At 34.4% G+C, this 23564-nt stretch overlaps 1 protein-coding gene across 8 annotated transcripts in view; it reads left to right on the top strand.

Annotated features, from left to right (window-relative positions):
- Window positions 1-6524: 6524 nt before the first annotated feature.
- The window catches only part of PsGEF (Protostome-specific GEF), a 66663-nt gene continuing 49623 nt past the window's right edge, over window positions 6525-23564 (top strand). For 4 of the 8 annotated variants that reach the window (XM_076133047.1, XM_076133054.1, XM_076133062.1 and 1 more), the window contains exon 1: window positions 6534-6772. The gene's annotated coding sequence lies outside the window, so the exon portion shown is untranslated. Of the gene's footprint in view, window positions 6773-23564 lie in introns of all 8 variants that reach the window. The other 4 variants (XR_012960183.1, XM_076133084.1, XM_076133093.1 and 1 more) reach the window with 2 other exon arrangements.

The raw sequence follows: 23564 nt of genomic DNA on the forward strand, positions 1-23564 counted from the left end.
ATGTCAAAGTTTGAAGAACGAAGCTTTTTAGTGCATTGTTACACTTAGACCGAGTTATTTTCTGGCAATTCTAAAATGGCGAATTCAAAACAGAATCATTAGAAATAATTTTTACTTTTCGGCTTGTTAATTTATCTCGTTTTAGTCTGCTAAAGCCCACAGCAAAAGCCGAAACGTCAAGCAAAATAAGATTTATAAACAATTAGCCCCCGAAATAGCTCTTTCTCTCTTGCTGGCTATTTGTCTCATACGACGGTAGGGTCAGCCTTCGTTACACTTTCCTTCTACTTCGCCCTGCCCTTGCCAATTTCTTTTTTAAGCAATTTTCTGATAATTCTTCAAAAATTTTCTGAGCAATTTTTTCTGATTTCTATCAACCTACTGCTGATTAAACTTTCTTTCTAGTTGCTATAGGTATCTCGTATACACACATTTTCATTGTGCATATTTATGGGCTAACTTACTTCAGGATTCAGGAAATGTTTGGGTTTCTTTTTACATTAGTTTATGATAGTCTCCAACCAGCTTCCCTATACTTATTTTATGTCCGTATAGTCAAGATTTATTACGACATTTCAAATAAAACTGTTTATAAACAATAGCAATAGATCCAAAACAATAGCAATGAAACAAAAGAATATAATTTATTGTACTTTCAAACACTTTCTAAATAACCTATAAAGTTAACTTTGAGAAACACATTGTTATTGAACCATTTGTATAGCAGGTGCGTAACATGCGCACGCGCCGATCTCACAAGCAGGCAAGTTATAAGTTCCGAACTGTAACCGAAACTATCGGATAAAGTCCGAAAATGTCGGGAAACGGTCTTTGGATTAAGCTCTGACACGGTCATTCCATAGATGGGTGTCCGTTTCGTTATATTGGAGCTTAGCGTCTCCGTGCTTTGATAGGTGCGTAAAAGTGTGCCCTGGTTTTTATCAATTAAGATAACATTCGATAAACCAAGTCAAAGGCCTTCTAGTGGATTGAATATCTCTAATACTAGATTGACCAATAGCCATGTGATAAAACAAAAAGAAATACGATATCTAACGATTAGTCCGGTAATAAATTCATATCCGAAACCTGTATAATTTCGGATATTCCGGAACCAAAACTTCATTTAACATCCCTATTCACGGCACTAACGTACACTCATTTGTTTCACTGACAAACTGTTTCATTTCACCTTTCTTGACAGCCGTGGCCATTTTGTTTCAAATATATTTGGAAATATATCGTTATTTCATGCTGGTGTATTAATAGATTGTCGATAAGGTTAACTTCATTATCAATTGAAGTGACGTTTGTTTGATAAAAGTTTAAGACACTTTCTCTTTTGTTTGGTAAATCTACAGCCCTTTTGTCCTAATACTTTAGATACGGCTTGAAGACTTTTTCCTGAACTAATTCCTTTCCTAATTTGTATTAATATGTATTTGTGCGCTCTTAGCTACTCTATTGCTACAAATATTAGTAACTTAACTAGGGACTTATTACAAAATGCCAATTGAAGCAAAACAAAAGAACTGTCGTTTAAACACTCTTTTACATAGAAAATCCCCGTAGAAAGAGTCTTTAGGGTTATTAAAATCTAAGTGAAACAATTCAACCTTAAATAACTATTTACTCAGACAAAATTAAATACAAGGGCGTGGTGACCTTAACCATTGCACCAAGATGACTGTTAAGTGGTCATTCGATCACACAAATATTTGTTTCTTAAGTGATCATTACTAGTGCAATATCAATACCAGTTAAAATGTTCTACTTACTTAGTTAACACACGATCATCGTTATTATTGAGAGTCATAAAGTACATACGGTTTCACGGTCGCTTTCGATAACGGGATGAACAGTGGGTTAGTGTCTCAATCGTTGAGTTGAGGTGGTTCCAATACAAAGATAATTAGGTAGACTCTTGAAGACCGAGGACTTATGTTCAGCGTTTTGGACTTTTTATTGGGAACTTTCTGGTCTAGTGAAGTGTTAGTAGTTCGTTTGTTTGTTTTTTAGTAATTTGGTAATAAGGTTTCTGTGTTGTGCGATTGGTATTTATTTTTAAAACATGAAGAGCTCGTGGCTTAGTTTACAACAGCCGCACGGATCGATCTCAGAGGTTAAGCTACGCTTGCCGAGGTTGTTCCGTGGATGGGTGACCATCTTATACATATCGAGTTCATTCGTGTTTCGGAAGGCACGTTAAATTGTGGGTCCCGGCTGTCATTTTCGAAGATCTTTGACAGTCGTTAACAGTAGTCAGAAGCTTGAAAGTCTGACAACCAGTCTAACCGTGTTAATACCCAAGTAACTGGGTTGTGGAGGTCAGATAGGCAGTCGCTCCATGTAAAACACTGGTATCCAGCTGCATCCGGTGAGACTGGAAGCCGACTCCAACATAATTTGGAACAAAGACTAAGCTAATAATATATATATTTATTTTTAAAACATCATGTTCTAAGCCCGATTATGTAGGCAGGGTGATTTAATTTTATAGACTGTTAATGCAAGCCCAAATGCAGTAACGGAATAATGTAATTGCTTCCTACGAATAATAATAATGTGATGGTTCGGGAGGATGTTTGATATTCTGTCATATAAAAACAACTTGATAGATTTATATGAAACTTTAGAGTTGTATAGCCGAGACATAAGCATATGTAAAGGCCCTTATTTGGAAATTAAACTCTTTATAGTGAAGCCGCGGGGATCGGCTAGTATATTAAAAAACTTACATTATTTGAATATACTAGCAAATGCAATAAGTAGCACACCAAAGATTTGATCTCAAAGCTCACTGCTCTTACTTCTCAAAAAGTCAGCAGGTAACTATGTTTGTTTTCGAATCCTGAACAAACAAGCCAAATTCCTTCGAGACACGTCTCTTGAAAGAAAACGAAGTAAGATTCTTTGGGAATAAACTAACATAGTTTTAGAGGTTGCGGTACTCGTATATCTTAAAGTTTTATATTGTATGCAGGGACCTTTATAATGCTGGCAAGTCCAAAATGCTTTTAAATATAGGTCATTTCAAAGGCAGTTTATTAAACCTAAACATATTATCTTATTAGCTTAGATTTAAAATAAGTATTACAAATGTGTTTTTTTCGTCCCTCTCTTTCGTCAAAACGATTACTCCGATTTCGTCATAACACGGTAAGTTAATATTCAACAACCAGCTTGCCAAACTATGTCAGTTCATTTCGTCCACGAAAAAGATGATTATTGCTTCCAGTTTTCCCTGGGCGTCTCACGGGTACTATAAACTACTAGCAATCAAAAAAATACTGAAACACTAATAAGGCAAAGTTTTTTTTTACATTCGACAGAAGTTTTCATAAAAATCAACTATCCTATCAATGACAATATATCCATTGTAAAACATTATCTACGGGCCTCTAAAGAAACAATCCTTAAATCCAAAAATATGAGCCGTAGAAAAACGAAACATTTTTAACAATATTTATAAAACTTTTTTACTAAAAATACGAAAAACTTTTTTAAATCGCTTCACGGTAGGATCAAGTAAATGTCGTTTGTTTCGCTTCCATTGTTGCGATGTCAATAATTTATGTTTATTTGTTATATATCAACGGTTGTTATATTATAATACGTCGCCTCTTCATAATATAAGCTAACAAGATAATAACATAAATAAAAAGATATCCACGAAATAATGTGACCATTCCACCATTTTGGTTTTTGAGCGGGAAAGTAGCAAAGACAATGTAGACTCATAACTGTGTAAATTTTAAAAGTGTAAGTGAATTATTTATTGCTTACAATTTATTTTCTGAAATTAGTAGTGATGAGATAAATAATATAATAAGCCAATTTAGGCTTAAAGTTGCAGCATTTAGTTCGTTTAGGTGATAGCAACTACTACTAGTAATTAATTACTGCCAATAACATCAGAGCGTGCCTTTCTAGATGGATGGGTGGCTAAAAAAAGCGCAATGAATAGAAAAATAAATATCATTTTGTGATTGTGACAATGACTATTCTCCTACATTTTCGAGGCGCACAACGTAAAAGTGCCACATCCATGCAAATTTTAACATTAATTACAATACACAAAACATCAGAGTCCATGAAGTAATAAAAGTAACTTTCAGATGCGGCATACTTTATGTCGAATAAGTTTTCACATAAAACTTGTTGTTTTATACCAAGCTGTATATTCGTAATAACGTTTGATATTTTATTATTGATCTCAGATAGTGAAGGTTATTCGCTTAGTTTTCTGGTTTCCTCTTCGAATTGAAGATTTTGGGGATATTTTTTTAGACAATATAACAATGTAAAAAAGTAATATTACTGTGCAGTTTGTGTTTTGTCTCTGTATTTCTAAAGACATAAGGTGATAAGTAATTCTTGAACAGAAATGATATATTTAGTTTTAGCCGTAATTATGCTCACTATGAGTTTTTTGAGAAAAGTGAAAGTTAGGCTGCGTTGGACAGGATAAAAGCTGTCTATCTAATTTATTTTATTTTATTAGGTCCAGTAATTCAGACGTAAAAGAGACATTTTTGAATCATAAATGTTACTACAGAATGCTGTCTATATTAACATTAATTACGAAGTCTTTACGAAGAGTTGGTTTAAAATGTCTTTATTAGTCACAAATCTAAAACTACAGATAAAAAATATTCTAATAAGCTTCATGAGTATTTACTAGCTGGTTTATTCCGGGAGCTAACAGTGAACAGTTAATTCATCGATGACTCAAAGAGGTATAATCACCGACACACGCTAATACGGACACTAGTTTAGTATAAACAGTTATTCTATCTACATAATTGATGCCGCGTGGTTTTGTCTCGGACTAGCAGTACTATACATACAGTAGCACGATTCTCTACGTTGGTACTATAGAGTATCGAGAGTAACACATTTAAAATGTATAAAAAATTGTTCCTTCGACGCCCACTAGAGGCGCTGTAGGAATGTAGCTGATGGTGGTAGTAAATAGCGCTATAGTTTAGCATAATCGCAGTGTATACAGTTTCAAAAGTTTTAGAACGTCTTGGTGGTGAGAGGAGAAGGTGCTTAACAATTCTATTATGGACATAGCTAAGATGCTCCAGCTGTACTTGCCACAAATCTGTTTTCAGTAAGGATCATGACTGAATTAGAAATGCAGGTTGAAGACTGAATTTTTTAGAGAATTGGGATCTAATTTCGAATGAAAGTGTTGAAACATGGAAGTATTTTTCCAGAATTAAATTCTTGTGTAATTTATTGGTATACATCCAAACCGTGGTACCAAAATCGTAACTCCGACTAATATTGATTATGTCAATATTATCATAAGCTAATTATATGTATAACGCCTACGCCCTACACCTTACGCTTGTCGCTAAGTTGATTGAAATAAACTCAAAGTAAAACAGTTACCTTCAATGTCGAGTAAACGTCACATAAATGTGTAATAATGCTGTTGATCGTTTAATTGCACTAAACGGGAACCGAACCCACTGACCAACATTGCCGCTATGCACACAGAGTAACGGAGCCACAGTGACTTGGTATTTAAAACATATTTCTTATGTGAGAGTTATGTTTTATAATAGTGTCAATCTCAACAATAGACAACCAAATTAGAAATTATTACAACTTTCGTTTTAGTTAAGACAAGTTTTCCAGCGCGGTTCTGCTCGTACTTTTATTCTTTATTTCAGTCGCTTATGAATTGATTGTTTGGGAAAATGTAAGCTTCTATTTGATATGAAGATTTCATCTATCTCAATTCTAAAATTCGGTTTAGAAGTTTCACCGCACTAATGCAACAGATAGACAGATAGACTACAGCGTTTATGTTAATGTGATAAATTTCATTTTGAGATTTGATGGTGATACATTTCTAAACTTTTGAAAGTAGATTAATTGAACAACAATGGTTACATATATTAATGGTAACAAGAACAGCTAAGCTATGCCTCCCAAGTAGTAATGACAAACATTTTTAGCAAGGTACATAAAATTATGGATATTAATAACTTTTATTACTACTGCTTTAGAAGACCATGTGTAAAAAATCAAACGGTCAAAACTAAACCTTCATACTTTTTACGCTCACGTCTAAAAAAAGAGATCTTAAATTCCCTGTTACTATCAAAATATTTTCCGCAAATAAATTCCTATCCTGTCCTATTTTTAACTGTCTAACAAACTGTAGACAGGCATTTATCAATGAGAACTAATGAACATTTGTGTCCATGTTCAAAGTAGAAAACAACGAGGGAGCCCATTCAAAAAGTTTTAATGGCATTTTTATCAATGGACCTTATCGCAGACACAGTTATCAACAGACCGCCGAAGATAAGGCGCGAAAACAATGCACCGGTTCAAAGAAAAAAACTTTTAACATCTTTTGCGACCGTTCCACCTTCAATAAAAATATATCCTTCTCTCTCACACAACTCAAAAGATCAAATGCCAAAAAGAGATAGCGGACCACATGTAATGTCACACCGACCCCAGGTAAACTTTGGATTCCATTTATTCGAACGCGAGCTTCGCGCGCGAATACACGACTGCGCGAGAGCTTATCCATTTTTTAAAATTTCGGCGGTTTTATTCGAAAATGGAATCGTTTAAAAATTGTGTTTTTATTTTTTAATTCTATATATTTTTTAATGAACAAGAACTGTGTGTTTGAAGGAGTTTTTAGTGATTTGTGAAATGACAGTTGGTATTTTTTTTGTTGCCGGACCATCTTATTGTGCATTAGGGATTACTTTTTTGTACCGGAGCTAAGGATACGGTGAGTCGGGTTCCTATTCAATAAGACATTCAAGTTGCAACTGTTACCTTTATGTACATTTAATATGTGTTATAAGAAATTTGTGAGAAATATACGGTAGAGATTTACCTCAAAGTTTTGACAAGTTTGGAAACTTTTCGGAACTTCGGGAAAGTTTTATATTGTGAAAGATTTATTTAGTAGACAATGTGGTTTTATTTTAGTATATTTTTCTGAAAAAAATAACGTCTTATATAATATATTTTTATGAGTTAACGTCTACGGTATCGCGTGCTAAAGTTAGATAAGTTTTAATTAGATTTCACGCCGAGTGGATCGCAATTAATAACGTAACAATGTTTAGTTAGGTACTAGGAAAGTTTAAGTAGTAACAAACGACTAAACCCTTTAAACTTGAAGTGTTAAACACGGGTAAAACTACTAACTAGTAATCTAAGGATTCATGTTTTACACAAAGATAAAATAATTTGTTACTCAACCCAATGTTTTCCAAGTCAACAAATTATTTTCTTCTTCTTCTTCAATTATTCTAAAATATAAAAGTTTGTATGTCTATAACACCATTACTCAAAAACGGCTCAACGGATTAGGAAAAGCACACATAGCTTGAAACCTCATTTAATACACAAGGTTCTTTTTAAAACTGTATTTTTAAAAAACCTTCCCACGCGGACAAACTCATGCGCAGAAGTTAGTTTTACAAATACTATATACTTTATAACTTAGGTTACTATGTCAATTGGCAATGTGCTAACCGCCATCGAGTTTATAGTAATACTATAATTACTGTCCACCATACTTAGTATAGTAATAGTCAATTTCCCTTACATTATCGCTGTTAATTTGATAGACTTGACGCAAATTACTCCGTTCCTGGATACACTTATTAAGTGTTACAGTAATTAGTATTTACTTAAGAGATAATTATTTACGTTGTTGCAAAACTTTAATATAGAAACTTTCATATGTCATCAAACGAAAAACATCTCATCCATTCGTTTAATAATATTCGTTACTTTTAATATGACCAATAAGTACCCAATAATAAATAGGGATTAACGTGGTCAAGAACATTTATCTTGACGTTTCGGCGCAATTTATATTGGCTAAAGCATCAAGGTACTACAAAATACATTTATATCTATGCTAGTTTTTACTAGTTACTTTGCAAAACTATGTTTTTCGTTAGAAAATTTACAACCAGCCGACCACCTCGACTCCACACGCGGATTAAGTAATCATAAAGGTTCTATAAATTGACTTAAATATATAAAGAGTTTTCTATGTTTAATCCTAGATTTTCATGCCTATGTCCACTAGATGCTCATAGACAGCCTTTTACATTCATGTTACCTATATGCCATAAAGCAAATAAAACGTATATGTTTCGGTATAAGTATATGTTACTGTAAAAGCCCGACCTGTGGTAAATCCTAAGATTTTCCGGTCAAACCTAAGATTTACCACCTCTCAATGATATATAAATTTTACAGTAACATATATACAAAACGATAAAATAAAATGTATAACATTATAACATGTGTTCACACATACAAATAGTCGGAAGCGTTAGCGACAGTCGGCGACAGTACATTTTGTGTTCAACTCTTCACATCCGGGGCAGATCTTATCTAAGATGTATCTCGTTCTATTGTCGATGCTCCTTTGAGCGGTTATGAGGAGAATCCGGTGAGAGGAGAACAAAATTTGTGTTTAAATATAAATGTTTCAATGTTTTATTGTAGCTACAGTGGATGAAATGAGAAATTAATAAGAAAATGGTAATTAAAGTAACTGTAGATCTTTAATGAAAGCTTAGATGAAGAAATAATATTAGCACCGGCTAGTAGTACTCCATTTATAATTGGAAACTTAATGGTATAAAGTAAATATTTATAATTTGTTTATGTAATGTCGCAAAAACTTATTTCGTTACTAAGGAAAAGGTTACGAAAAATCTACATAAAAAAAATGTGCAGTACGTTATAATTTTAGGTTAACATTCATGAAGGCTTTCTTCATATACCTAGTCTAATTAACTTCTATACTTTTTAAAAACTATCTTATGTACATTATTCAATCTAATTTTCAGTGATACCCAACTAACTAGTTCAATACATTTCAAACTTGAGAATCATCGCGATTCAACGGCCTCAGTAAATTATTCTTTTCACATTTTCCTTCACCACAACCCTTCTTCGGCATAAATATTGATATCGAACATTTTTATGTAAAATACTGCATTAATGAGTTATAAATAATATCGCCGATTTGTTATAGAGACGTTTTTATTGAGTATTAAGTACAGTTAAAATCAAAAGTATGTGTGCAATGATACACTTTAAAATATATTTTTGTCAATAAAAAAATAAGTACTGTTTATTAACTTTAAAGTTACAATCACTGTTTACTAATATAATATAAATAATAAAAATAAATTTCACACATCACTGTCCCACTGCTGTGCAAGGGCATTGAGTCCATCACGCTGGCCTATTGCGGTTTGGGGACTTTGCATACCTTCAAGAACTACCTATTCTAAAGTATTTTTCGGCATGTAAGGTTTCATCGCGATGTTTTCTGTCAACGTTGATATTTCTAAAAGCCATTGCATCCACTAGCGATAGCTATAATTAAATTTATATTTTCATGCAGAAAGTACAATTTAAAATGTGTCAGTGTGTACATATTTTTTCTCCTGACTGTACATTTCAGTAGTCGAGCCCTTCATTTAGAGTCCATTTGTGTAGGGTCAGTAGAGGCAGAGTAATTATTCTTGTTTGTCAATTTTATTCGGTTACGATCATGTAACTATTAATATACGATGTAAATAAATATTTATCTTGTGTTGAATAATCAAATATATTATAACGTTCCCTTGGAAAGTACCTATAAGAAGTAAGGGTTTATGCTTGTTATCTGTCGCGCGGAATAGATACTGTAACTTGTTAGTCAAGATGAACTGAAAATTGAAATGCTTTTTTTATGAGTTCGACTGTTATTATAGTCCTAACAACTTAGTAGAGAGCTTTGTTAACAAGGTTTGCAATTAGTGGAGGTATACAATATTGAGGATTTTGAACATGAGTGACCCGAAGGCTTATGCAACTGGCGGTTTCCCGTTTGTCAAAAGTACTGTATTTTGGAAATATACCGAATGATTAATTAGAATCTAGATAACCGTGCATACCAGGCTCTACAAAGTTAACGCACTTTTGAAAATTCTTTGTTATTAGTATCTTAACTTAATATTTTATATTGTATAAATAATTCGAACATAAACTTGTTACCTGACTGTACTAAAAATCGCAATACCAAGTACAAAAAGTCAAAATTCAGCCGCACTCGATAAGAGCCCTTACCCACTTAACCACGCCATAATAAAACAAAAGATCATAACAAGCACTTCTCAAGTACTCTGAAAGGTCAGTCATGCCCTTAATTATAAGCAGAAAGGGACCGAAATATATCCCATACCCTTGTTGAACAGAGTGGGAAGAGTAAATAGATTATAATAAAGCACCCTTGCGATTCAACGGACCGTGCGCGCGGATTTTTTTGCGCAAGTTCAAACCTCTTTGGAGCTTTTTTTTTCAATACACAGTCTGTGAGAACCCGGCTTTTACAGTCTAGTGCTTTCGTTCAGTAATGGATAAATATCACGCTATCTTTTGATGGGAATTATTGTTTTTTTTCCTTTCTAAATTTTAATTGAAATCGTTGGGTTTCGTGGCGGAAATGACATAACATACCTGTTTGTTCCAATATAAAATGTCCTGTTACACAATTCTTAACTTGTAGGGGAAATTAAAGGCCACATGGGAGTACCTTATTCATTATTAATTAAATACATACTTCAAGACGTTAAAATGTGTCAAACAGTGTCTTGGAAATTAATCTTGAATAAAATAAACAATACTTCCTACTTCCCTATTACACACCCCTTCTAAATAGATACACAACCTCTTTAGAACCGGCTGTTTGAAAAAAATGTAAAAACAAATCGTAGATTTACGAAACAAAAGACTGCAGTAACGCCCGGAATTGTTGGTTCCTTGTGTCGTCAAGTTAAGCATAAAATATTTTATTATCATTATAATTTATTTGTTTGGCTATAATCGTGGAGTGCACATTTAATTTAGGGATGCAAGGGGTTGGAAAAAATAAAAGTGAGTACCCGCATCAATATTGTGAGGTGTTTGAAGATAATTATGTTCAACTTTTTAAGTGCGGTTCCAAAAACTAGCTGATTCAATTGAGGTTTGTTACTATGTAATGTTCGAATTTTAGTGATTTTACTGTAACGGATATTATCTAATGTATTTTCATTAATTTCATTTCGTTTCACATTTCATTCAGTAAAACCACAAAAATGGGAAATTTCAAAGAATATTTTCGTGATTATTGACATGAGTTGTGGCATCCTCTTGGTCAAAGAATTCAAAGGTTTTATAACCAATGAAGTGGGAACACGGGCCTAAAGGATGCCGCCGATGATATTTAAAAATTATGACAAATGATGGAACAATATTTGTCACTGCAACCCATTGTTAAAATTTAACATACAGAACAGAAAAAGTATTCAAGTTTGGAACAACAAGAAAAAATTAAAAAAAAATTTTTTTCAGCCAGTATCAAAAATCTTTTTTTCAAAGTTGTTCACAGGTACAGCCTATGAAAAAGTTAACCCATTAGCAAGTCCCGATTTTTTTCACTCGAAAATATATTTGACAGTTCTCACGGAACTAAAAAAGGTCGGTACAGGCGAAAGGTAAAAAAAATAGAAATTGTAGCAAGCGTTAGGCGGAGGGGTGCGTAAGGGCAAATAAAAAACTAAATTAAAAGATATACATCAAGTTTTTTTGTTAATTGAAGGTTGATTTGTTCAAGTGCCTCTGTAATTATATTATTTGAGATTTTATACTCACATTTCCTGTGCATTTTAAAATTAAATCAGTCGTCATTTTTATGTAGATCGCAATAATCGATAAAAACAAATAGAAAACAATAAATAAAAAAAATAGAACGATGCCATATTTAAAAAACTAAGACAATTATTTACAAAAATTTATAATATATGTTTTAATTTTAATAACTACAAATTCATTCAAAACACAGCTTTCATACAACAATTCTAATTCCTCATCAAATACAAAAAGCTTAACACTATCCTTTCACCTAATTCGTCCACTACACGGAAAAGACGGCCATTTAAATTCATAAACTGTACTAATCCGCCATCAATCGTATTTACTGGTTGTAACCATACAAACCAAGGAGGTGGCATAAATTCTGGGAACTCAGACCCTAATCCAAAGAGGTCAGAAGGTGACGGGCCTGTATTTTATTGATACTTGGACACCTGGCTACTTCAAACCTTCTTGATAGTTTAACTGATTGCGATCTGTTTTTTTTTAGCTTTAGAAGGGTTAAATTCACTTGTATTACTTGTTGGTTGCTCGTAAATTTAAAGACAATTTAATGTTTTGTAACCAGAAATAATATTGTGTTCAGTTGATTTTACAATTTACAATTATTTTATACAAATAATTTGCAAAAGTAACTTCATATTAGTAGTAGTACTATACACCTTAAACTATGAATAATTGAAGTTCTTTGACTTTGTAAAGGATTATGCAAAAAAAGCGTAGTTTTATGCCTATTGCCTACAGACATTACTACCTACTTTGATCTATGGTGTCTGTACAACTACTAGACAATATTGAATATTTTAATTTAGAAATGTTACAATTTATAATTACCCATAGATAAGGGCAACCATAATTCTAGACATACAAAAAAAGTATATAAACGGGTTAAAAACCGGCTAAATTCAAGACAGAGCCTTATTAATGGGCTCAGAAAATAGGTGTTAGTTTTTCGCTACATTTTAACATTGATTAATAACTAGACTGCTGATTATACGATTAGGTATATAGTACTTTTTTCTGGCTCATTGCCTTTTAACTGGGTCAAGTATCCACTGTATCTAGTTCTAAGAGGTCACTTGCAGTGTGGCAATGAATTTAAATTGATGTTAAAACTTAAAAGAAAAATATAGTTACTAAAGGAAAATTTACAGGTTCAATAAAATTCTATATCACCGCAGAATTTCATTAGCTAATTATCTAAAAAGTTAATATTTTTATAGCTTTATAAGAAATCTCAGCAAATATTCAATCACAATAGCCAAAGACTATAACACCTCCTTCGCATAACCTCAAACTTGGAAAGCAATTTACTGTACCTGGCAGCGTTTCAAATCGGTCTGCCAGAAACGGAACGTCCAAACTTTCAAACTCCGTACCCGCGAGTGTTTCAAAATGTGACGTAAGACTTACGACTTTTGCTCAATTCGCATTCAAACTTTCCCTGTTTACAAACTTATTTGAATAATTCTTTCACAACTTTTACTTATTTTGTTCATAAATCTGGTTAATTTGTTTTGTTTTATTAATGTGTTGAAATTCATAGCGTTTTTTATTCCTAGACATTTGAATCATAAATATACGATATTATTATTATGATGCTCATTTTATATGTTCATTTCCATACATGTTCTGTAGGTTAATGTAATACAGCCAGTTACTTAATACTAAAACGAGTACCAAGGCTTAAGCATTATTGTTAAAATAACGACAAACGCAACCAATAATCGATTGCAGAATCCAAAAAACGATGTTAACGATGCATGTAAAATTTTATTACTTGAATGCCCGTAATTAATTTTAATGTTTCCACGCATTCTTGTGTTGTTCATATAAAAACGATTTCGCAATGTTTCGAAAAATAAACGGATTTTCGTCGAAGTTTATCATTGTTTTCGAAATCCGTTTGTATCGCTTCAATCCATTTCGCATAATACCCTGAATGGTGAATATATTTTCCCACCTGCTTGAATTTAACTAAAACCCCACATAGTAACATCAATCAAGAGTTCTAACCGTTGAAAATCAAGCCGGTCTCAACAGAAGGCAAGAAAACAAAGCTGCCATTTTGAAAAATCACACCAACAAAACGTGTTCTTATTTTAAAAAGTTGACAATAGACCAAGTTTTTTTTTCGCGAACTTAGGCACTGGGGACGAAGCTAACAGCCAGGTTAACAATAGGGGTGCGACTAGAAAGGAGTTTTAGAAAAAAAAATCGCAATAGTTTATATCGTAAAGATATTGTCAGAAATAGGTTATAAAATTTTAACGTCTCTATTATGGACTCCGGATTATATACTCGATATTATCTGTAAGAGGCTGGTTTATTACTACTTTTATTACGTGTAATAAAGTTACACTATATGAAATGAGGATTTAATATACCGTACTTGGTGTATAGACTTTTTTAGGCAAACATTGGTCGTAATTATGCTCTAGTGTCTAGTGTGTTTATTCTATTTGCAGTAATTTGAAATGTTATTACAATTACTGCAAATTCAGATTCAGTTTTAATTTTATTAACTGCAAAAAAATTCATCATGTTTCTTAATTTCTTGAAAATTAAAAAACAAATATTGCTTATTTGTTTAACAAATTGAATTGCCTTTTATCACCGAGATTAATTTATGAACTAATTTTGTCACAATAAATATTATTTGTTCGACGGGTAATTTTCTCACACAAACCAAAAAGGTAACGGTAACCCAAAACTCATTTAAAATCGATGTATTCCTTTCAATTATTAAACGAAGCCATTTATTACCGCTTTACCATTGTGGAACCATTTCGCTACAACCTCACCTGTCTAAAGTAACTTATTTCTACAAAGTCATCTGCTACATAAATTAATCCACAATACATAATCAAACGTTCAATATGGCCCACCCCTTAATATCGTCGTAAATTTCCCACAACCAGCCGGGTTCTTGTCACAAATAAATCATGACATTTACATGTACTCCTTGGTGATATTAAAAAAAAAAACTAGATCGGAACTTAACAAAACGACTTCTTAACAATGTTATATTTTACTCCCTTCGAAATTCAAACTCACCCTTATTACGTTTGGGTTAAAGATTTTCTTTTTTTCGAACGTGTGTTGTTATGTTGGTAGTTTCGTATCGGCCAGTGATGCAGGATGCGTTTCGCACACTTCCTCAAACAATGGCGAAGGAGAGCAGAGTTATGTTAACAAAGGGATGCCGGTGCTCCAGATTGTATAACAATAAATATTATTACTCCAATTCGGAAGGTATGTCAAAAGGTGAACGATTGTTGCGTTAACAATAGTTTCAATTTGGTAAGGTAAGGGCTTGCTACCTTTGACATAACATCTGCTATTTTTTATGTCTTCTTATTATTTTTTTGGTAAGAATAATTTTTGGCCGTTTCGCGATGGGTTTTTGATTACCATTATATTTCTTAAAAAAATATGTACAAAACAGTCTGTAGCCATTAAAAACACGATTTCAAATAAGGAAAGATTTATGAACAAAACAAAATATTTACGGCCATCGTGATTAAGATCTAACAAGACAGTAATGGCTCATAAAATAAATATGAAACGTACCAATCAGTGCGATAGCGAGTCCTTTGAACAGAAATACAAACAAACAAACAAATTTGCAGCTAAAATCGGACATAGCTGGATAATTTCTATCAAATCGGGATAATTTATAGTTGACCGATAGAAAGGCCCAGCGGGTGGGTGACAATGCATTGAAAACTTTCCCATGGTCAAATGTTTATCTTGAAGATAATATTTGTAGGTTATAATTTTCCGGGCGACGGTTTTGTTAGTAAACAGCTAGTTAGTTAATTAGCGTCATTATTTTTATGATTCAGTGGTTACTTTGCGGTGAAGGAGTTTTGTGTCTTTGTAGAGTTAATTGTAGAGTTTTGGAAGTGGGTTTTGTAAGTCTTTTGTTTTTGGTTTATTTTGTTTGCTTTTTATCTAATTAAGTGGCATTCTTGTTTAATATAACAAGAACACGTCTTGTTTTGTTGTAATGAAGACTAATTTGTTATTTTTACAACCATATTTTTATTTTAATCATAGAATTTAAGTAGGACAAAAAAATACACTGGTTATGTGTATATTTACGTTGATATGATAAAAACGTAGCACTTTTTGCTTTAAATTATAAGATTTTACACGAATTTTCAAACTCAATCAGTAAATAAAAAAAAAACAGTTGCTTAGTAAATTGATCCTAATATTTCAAATTCTTTAACAGAATTTCAAGCCCCAATTTGTCACAAATTCTTCATAAAAATAAATTCAACCACAATTTCTTTAAAAACTCGTTAAAATACCTTTGAAATATGTCTTGATTCATAGACAGCTCCCCTCTATGGCCGCAGCGCCATATGTTCAAAGATTGATAGATAAAACATGTTGTAACATATTCGTATGACGTTAAATAGTTCTATGACCTTAGGGTCGTTTGGTTTCTTTAATATTGTAGTGTTTAATCCGGTTAGAAAGTAATATGGTTAATGTGAGTAACTTGCGCCGAAATGTCAAGCAAACCAAATTTGAAAATGTTAATTCTTTCCTTAGACAGTTAAAATATTATAATATCGCCAATTAATATTTTAATGAACTTGTACCTACGATAGAAGTCTACACAAAAAATATTTTTTTAAACTAAAAGCAGTCTAGTTCGCAATGAAGTTAATATTTCCCAACAATTACTGCTAAATACAAATATTTAGCACATTGCGGTTCCTCAAAATATGTGCCCCAAAATTATATATTATTAGAAATCAAAAGTGGATTAAGTTTTTAAAAAAATAGCCGTTACTAATCCTAAAACATTTATTAATCACAAACTCAAAAATAATCATAAAACAAAAGTATTCAAATAAGACGTCCGCTCCGCACAAACTCTCGATCAAAAGTGAGCGCGCGCCGCCTGCGCATCCATTTTTATAGTGAATCGGTGAGTCATCCTTTTGTTGCCAGTTAATTGTCTAACACGGCCTCTCCTGACACCCTGGCGTCCTCGTCAGGCCTTTCACCTTCAGAGGTATTATGATGAATTCCGGGCGTAGATCTCGACGGTCGTGTCCCTCTACTAGGCGTGGAAGAGGGCCCTGCCTCGTCTGTAATAACGTCCGAGGCCAAGTGTGTATCGTCATCAGTGTCGTCTGCAATTGAACAAACATATGTCTCACATTTGCCTTAAGAACGGAATTTGCGTTAGAAAGTGTTAGTTTGTGTTATCTTGTTAAATTACCAAAACCATAAGAATAAAAGACCTTCAAGGCTTTTAACTTGCAACCCGATACTGATTACAAATTAAAAACCCTGACAAAACATGCAAAGTCAAACAAAGAAAATATGACCTGAGCACTTACAGAAAGCTCAGATACTCTTCGGTAAGGCCTATACCGAAAAGCTTTCCACCGGGGGGAAAAGAGGTTGTACCCCCCCGATGACTCCTTGACAAGCAAGAAGCTTTCACGCTGGGGGGAAAAGAGGTTGTACCCCCCCAACGACTTTTCGCGAAAAGCTTTAACAAGGTACCTCCATGGTCTTAAAACCATCAGGCACATAAAAAGGGTGACACACGCACCATCAAAGAACGCTCCACACGTCTCAGGTGTCCACTCGCCTTTCCAAGGAACCATAAACTGGGCAGCAGCATAGGTTTTCTTCCCATATGCACCAGCAAGGAGCTTTAACTCATAACGGTGGTTACGAAGAACCTTCATGACTCGATAGGGCCCTCTCATCCCAGAGTCCAGTTTGCCCTGTGATTGTGCATACTTGATGACAAACACCAGGTCATTTTCGTGAAACACACGAGGAGGGCTGCGACCCTCGTTAACAGTAGCGTCTTGCTGCAACTGATTGCCAGCCAGCCGCTCGGCCGTCCTTTGTCTAAGCATTTCCCGTCTTGACTCTCGATTAACCGGAGGGTTCATCTCGCACCAAAGTTCGAATTGCAGGCGTAGCGCTCTCATGACCAACCAAAAGATTAAGAGCAGAAGTCTGAGTAGTCTTCTGTTTCGTCAGGTTCAATATGAGCTGAAGCTGCCATAACTCGTCAGCCCATTCACTCTTGCGGTGGTTGGTCGCGATGCGAAGCATGTTCAGCACAGTGCGTATGTAACGCTTCACTTGTCCGTTAGAGTGATGCATTTCCGGAGTAATATGATGAAGTTCCACTCCCAACACTTGCATCCACGAAGTAAATCCTGCAGATTCAAACATACGTCCCCTATCCGATACAATTAGTTTAGGCGTACCAAATAGTGACATTACAAACTTAAATATTCGTTTTAGCTCGTCAAGATCTTGTCGACATATAGGCATCAGCAAACAATATTTCGTAAATGCATCAACCACGAGCACGACAAATTTATAGCCCTTTGACACTGGTAAAGGCCCCAAGACATCAACATGTAAAGTCTCAAATGGGATCTCAGATTTGTCCCAAGAAGTTATTGGCTGAAGTGGTACACGCTTGTGGCTGATACATGTCAAGCAATGAGCTATATATTTAGCAACAAAAGCTCTAAGCCCAGGAAACCAAAAATGTCTCAATATGAGATCAATTACCTTGTCAGCACTGATATGACTATGCTCGTCATGAAAGATACGGAGAAGACTCAAACGATAGCCCTTTGGTATATAGCAAAGAAGCCTTGACTCCTCACCTGTCGGTCTATACCGATAGTATAAAATCTCGTTATGCTTTACATACCTTGTTGGATCTAACCGACCTTGTTCCAATGACTGGAGCATAGTTTGAGTCTCCTCGTCACCAGCTTGGGCAATTTGAGCCCAATTACGAGGTCGATCGATGTTATTTGTTCTTATTTAATTCGGAGCGCTGCTTTGCAAAGCAGTCTTGAATATGGTGACCTGGTTTTTTACAATAGGCACAAGTGATAAATTTTGAGTTAGCATCCGTTGACGTGCTTGATGGTACACTGGGACCTGGACCACTCGTAGCTGTGCTACCAGATTTGGGTGTTTTAGAACAATCTACCTGTTTATGCCCTAATTTGCCACATGAATAACATTTGACATTTGAGCTAGAGACTGGAAACGATCTTTTGCTACTTTGGCTTTTATAATTAGCCTGTAGTGATGTACGACGTGATCCTGAAGCCTCCGGAACCTCAGGCTTCATGAACGTTGATAAATAGTTCACTAGATCATTGGGCGACAAATTTGCATTCGTAGCCGTGGCTTTGACATGTGGGTCTTTAATTCCGCGCAAAACTATGGCTGTTGTAAGGTCCTCGCTAAGGCCCTTCACTATTCGCAGACGCAACAAGGATTTGCGCGCGTATTCAGCATAAGTACGGAAGCTGTCTGAATTGGTTGACATAACCTCATATAAAATGCCTGCTATGTCTACCTTCTTGACACATAAACATTTAAAGTCCTTTTTGAAGTTACTCCAAGAACGATCACTTGTCACCCAATCGTCCAGCCACGATTTCGCATCACCCCTTAGACACCGCCCAATACGAGCAAGACACTCGCGGTCATCCCAACGGTTCACAAGCCTAGCTCTATCCACCTCATCGAACCACGAGTCAACATCGTGAACATTGGGATCGAAATTGGACACATAGTAACTGTGGGTACTAACAGATTTAAGTGACTGGATTGCTTCTACTATTTGATCGGTCCCGTTTGCAAAAGATGGCTCAATTGAGACCGGTTTATCAATTGTATTTGACGTGCGTGCTTCTAAAGCACGTAAGCGAGACATTAAAGTGTGCCACGATCCGTGGCTGCTGTATTCACGGTTTCTACTAAGGCTTCGGTCCCTACCGCGGCCTGCACAACGACTACGAGAGCGGCTGCGATCACGATGAACTGGGTTATCACGGTTACGAACACCAATAGGGCTCCGGCTACAAGTACGGCACGTTTCGTTAAGCGGTGGGGTATATCCTCTTGACGAACTGCGGCCTGCTGAACGCCTGACACGTGAGCGGCTTCTGCGAGAACTACGATAACGTTCGTCACGAGAGTGAGACCCTCGATCCATGTTGAACGCTATCAATTCACGACACTTGTTACACCTACGATACCTGAACGTAAAAATTGAACGATTTTTGTACTTCACGGACGCTTAACGGTTTTGTAAATTTGAATCTTAACGGTCAAGAAAAATAATTTAGTTACGTTATAAATGTACAGAAGAAAAAAATGATTTTAATTTGAATCTCTAACGGAAATAGATACAGTGAGCAGTGTTCGAATCCCACTTCTGATATTAGAAATCAAAAGTGGATTAAGTTTTTAAAAAAATAGCCGTTACTAATCCTAAAACATTTATTAATCACAAACTCAAAAATAATCATAAAACAAAAGTATTCAAATAAGACGTCCGCTCCGCACAAACTCTCGATCAAAAGTGAGCGCGCGCCGCCTGCGCATCCATTTTTATAGTGAATCGGTGAGTCATCCTTTTGTTGCCAGTTAATCGTCTAACAATATTATTAAATATTCATACTATAATAATCAAATAACATAGATAATAATCAAAATAACAATAACAAAGCCAGAAAACATCATACAGTATTACCAAAAGCAGAGCAAAATTGTGTTTCCTAATTATACACTAGGCTATGTTATCAAAGGCTTTGCTAGCAAAATTACACAGCCTACCTAATTCTGCTGATGTTATATTCCCGGATACGTACAACCGGATGAGATACCCGGAGTACCCGGAACGGTTGATAAAGATATCTAAGTAATTAGGACCGGCCCTTTATTGATCTTGTCCGGTTTTCCACAATTCGTAACATTCGTAATTCGACATTTTAGCTAGGAAGTCCTTTAGTTGAATTTGCTCTACAATTTACTACTGAAAACTTAAATCAAGTCATTTTTATTTGAGGTAAATTATTGGCTTATTTATGCTTAACAATACAGTTTATTTTGCTCAAGTTCAGAAAGTAGAGCTAGTAATAAAAGCTAGCTAAACTCTTGAGATTTTTAAATTCGCAGTGTGTCTGTTGCTCTTTGTAGAAAATGTATTTTAAAAGTAATCAGTGATTACTACATTAATTATAGTGTATTAATATTTTTTCAAGCAAAAAGCTTACGTATATTTTGTCACTGACAAATAATTTTACAACACCTAACTAAAACATACCCACATCAGTTTAACTAAACCGAGCATTTCGAAGTGCAATAAAACAATGGTATAAAACGCATCGCTGACGTAATTGGTCAGTAATTGGAGGCACTTATCGCGGCGCCTGCGCAGCGCGCGGGGGCGCTACAGCTGCGCGCGTCAAGTACTCTACAACTCTACCGACACTCGAGGAAAATTATATTCGAAAATACATTTTTATTTAATTTGTTAGTGCTTTTTGAGTTGATGTTGAGCTTTTGCAGTTTTGCGGTTAGGTTAGTAATGGATATATTTACAAAAGTTGTAATCGAGACTGTTTATACGTTTTGGAACTTTTTGCTAAGTATTTGTAATTTTGATAAGTCAAATATTGGGCAAAAATTAACTTCCAAAAATGGAGAACTCAAATAAGATACCTATTAATTGCAATTCGTTACAATTTTTTGTTCTGATTGCCCACTTTTAAAAATAGGTTACAATTTCTAAGAAAATGCCCAGAAGTAAACGTAAGCCTCAGCCGGAAGTTGAAGGAAAATTATTCAAAAAATGCTTTAAAACAGAAAATTATATTTATCAAAAATAACTATTTATTCTCAAACATCTCACTTTTCTACTGTTATTACCATAATAAGCAAAGGAAACATAGACGTAATTACATATCGCTACATCTGTTAATCCAGTTTTCTATTAACGACACATATTGTATGTAGCAGGAGGCACGAGCCACGACAGATGTATTGATAATTACTTTAATTGTAATTACGCTTGGTAAGCAATTAGAGTAGATACACACTATAAATAATTTTCTATGAATATCTAGTTCCTCCCTGCGAAGTCTGCTTGCAATGGTTGGCGTTTTAAAATACCATAAGTTTGTTACGATAAGCGTAAGTTTGTTAAGCTACCCGTGTACTTTTTTTAATCAAAATTATTCAAGTAGTTTTTGAGTAAAATTGTTACAAACATTCATCTAAGTATACATAGAAATCATAAGCTTTATAGAAGTTAAGTATTATTTGTATTTAAATATAGTTGAATAAAGTATTTTTTGGGCAAGTAGGTACCTTTATAAATGTTTCACTTAATATTATGTTATAGAAATTACCTTAATTAACTTTACTACCTTTAACAATCTAAGTTATAAGTTCTATATATATATAACTAGAAAACATATTAGCACAGCTATTAGCTAAGCTAGAAATCATACCAGTTATATCAGGAAAAGATCAGGTAACTACATAACTGACATTTTTAATACATCGCTTATGTAATATGACGTAAATCAGGTACATAGCAAGAGTAAAGGAATTAAGCCCCACCTAGATTAGAAGTGAAAACTAAACTAATTATAGTATAGATAACTAAGTATTTAAAAGAGTGTGTGTTTTTTTGAACTGGTTAATTTATTAGATGATTTATTTCACAGACGGATAATGAGTAGGGAATCAAAAATATAATTTAATTCCCTACTTTTATTCACTCAATTTAGACACTTAGTCTACGCAAAGTTATAAGAAAACCAAGAATTTCATGACCCTGTTTAAAACACTTCCACTACAGTCTGGTTCTCAAAATACTTAGCTTTATTTCTTTTTTAGCTATTATCTAGTAACATATTTTTACCTTTACCGACGTAAGTAGTTAGGTAATTAGAACCGACCGTGGAAAACCATATAATTCTCTACCATAACAACCAAATTTTAATTTATATTAAAGTCAATAACAATACCATTAACAGAACAGACTATAGTCACCTATAAGTATTATAAACTCGCGGGTGGCAGTTATGAATAAAATATTCACGAATGTCCCCAAACAGGACGGCATTTGAATTCCATTATTGGTCCATAAAACCCCTAGGTTCCGTACGCCATATTGAATTATGCAACAACGCCACCTGCCGCCCAACCGGCGTACTAACGATTGTTTACATAAATTATTTACTAATACGTTTCCGACTTTTCAAAAAGTTATGTGTATTAACTAGCCACCCCATCTGGTTTACTTGCATTGAAATCTAATTAAAAAATACCCAAAAGCATTTGACCTCAATATAGCAAACCCAAATTAGACTAGTAGTTTCTAAGATAGACGCATTTTTTGACTGCCTCTGTGGTGCAGTGGTTTAGGTCGTCAGGCCGCTATCATTGCGTCGGGTCATCGTGGGTTCGTCTCCTACACGGAACAATTAATGTTGCGATCCTCAAATCATTGTTTCGGGTCTAGTTGTACTTTGTGTCCGTTGCTTGTATGTTTGTAAAAGTCACCGCGGTACAAGAGCAATGCTTAGTGATTCAGACAATCCTTACAATTTTATTTGTATCGTAAAGACACATGCTTAAACAGTAAAGAAACACAATACACAAACTTGCTTTTACGAGAGCTCTTCAAACTGTTTTTAAAGGGGTGTAATGTCTACAAAAGTGCATTTGGCCAGTGCTTAAAGCCCTCTATTTAAAATATACATAAATTTTACATACTTATATTACGCCTGTTATATTTGAGTGTAGGCAGGAAGGTATGTGAAAATTGAAGGTGGTATGAAAATGTATGAAATATATCCGCGTTTCGCCTTTGACAATGTTAGTAATCATGTAGTAAGGGGTGATCTATTCTCATATACTTACTGGGGACGTTACTAAACTCCGGGCTACTATTGAGAATAATCAATCAATTTATATAAAACCCTTCCGTTACTGAGTGACTGATAGACAACGCTCAGCCAAAACTACTAACCATAGAAAGT

Source organism: Anticarsia gemmatalis, chromosome 2 (genome assembly GCF_050436995.1).
Source record: "Anticarsia gemmatalis isolate Benzon Research Colony breed Stoneville strain chromosome 2, ilAntGemm2 primary, whole genome shotgun sequence".
Classification (NCBI taxonomy): Eukaryota; Metazoa; Arthropoda; class Insecta; order Lepidoptera; family Erebidae; genus Anticarsia; species Anticarsia gemmatalis.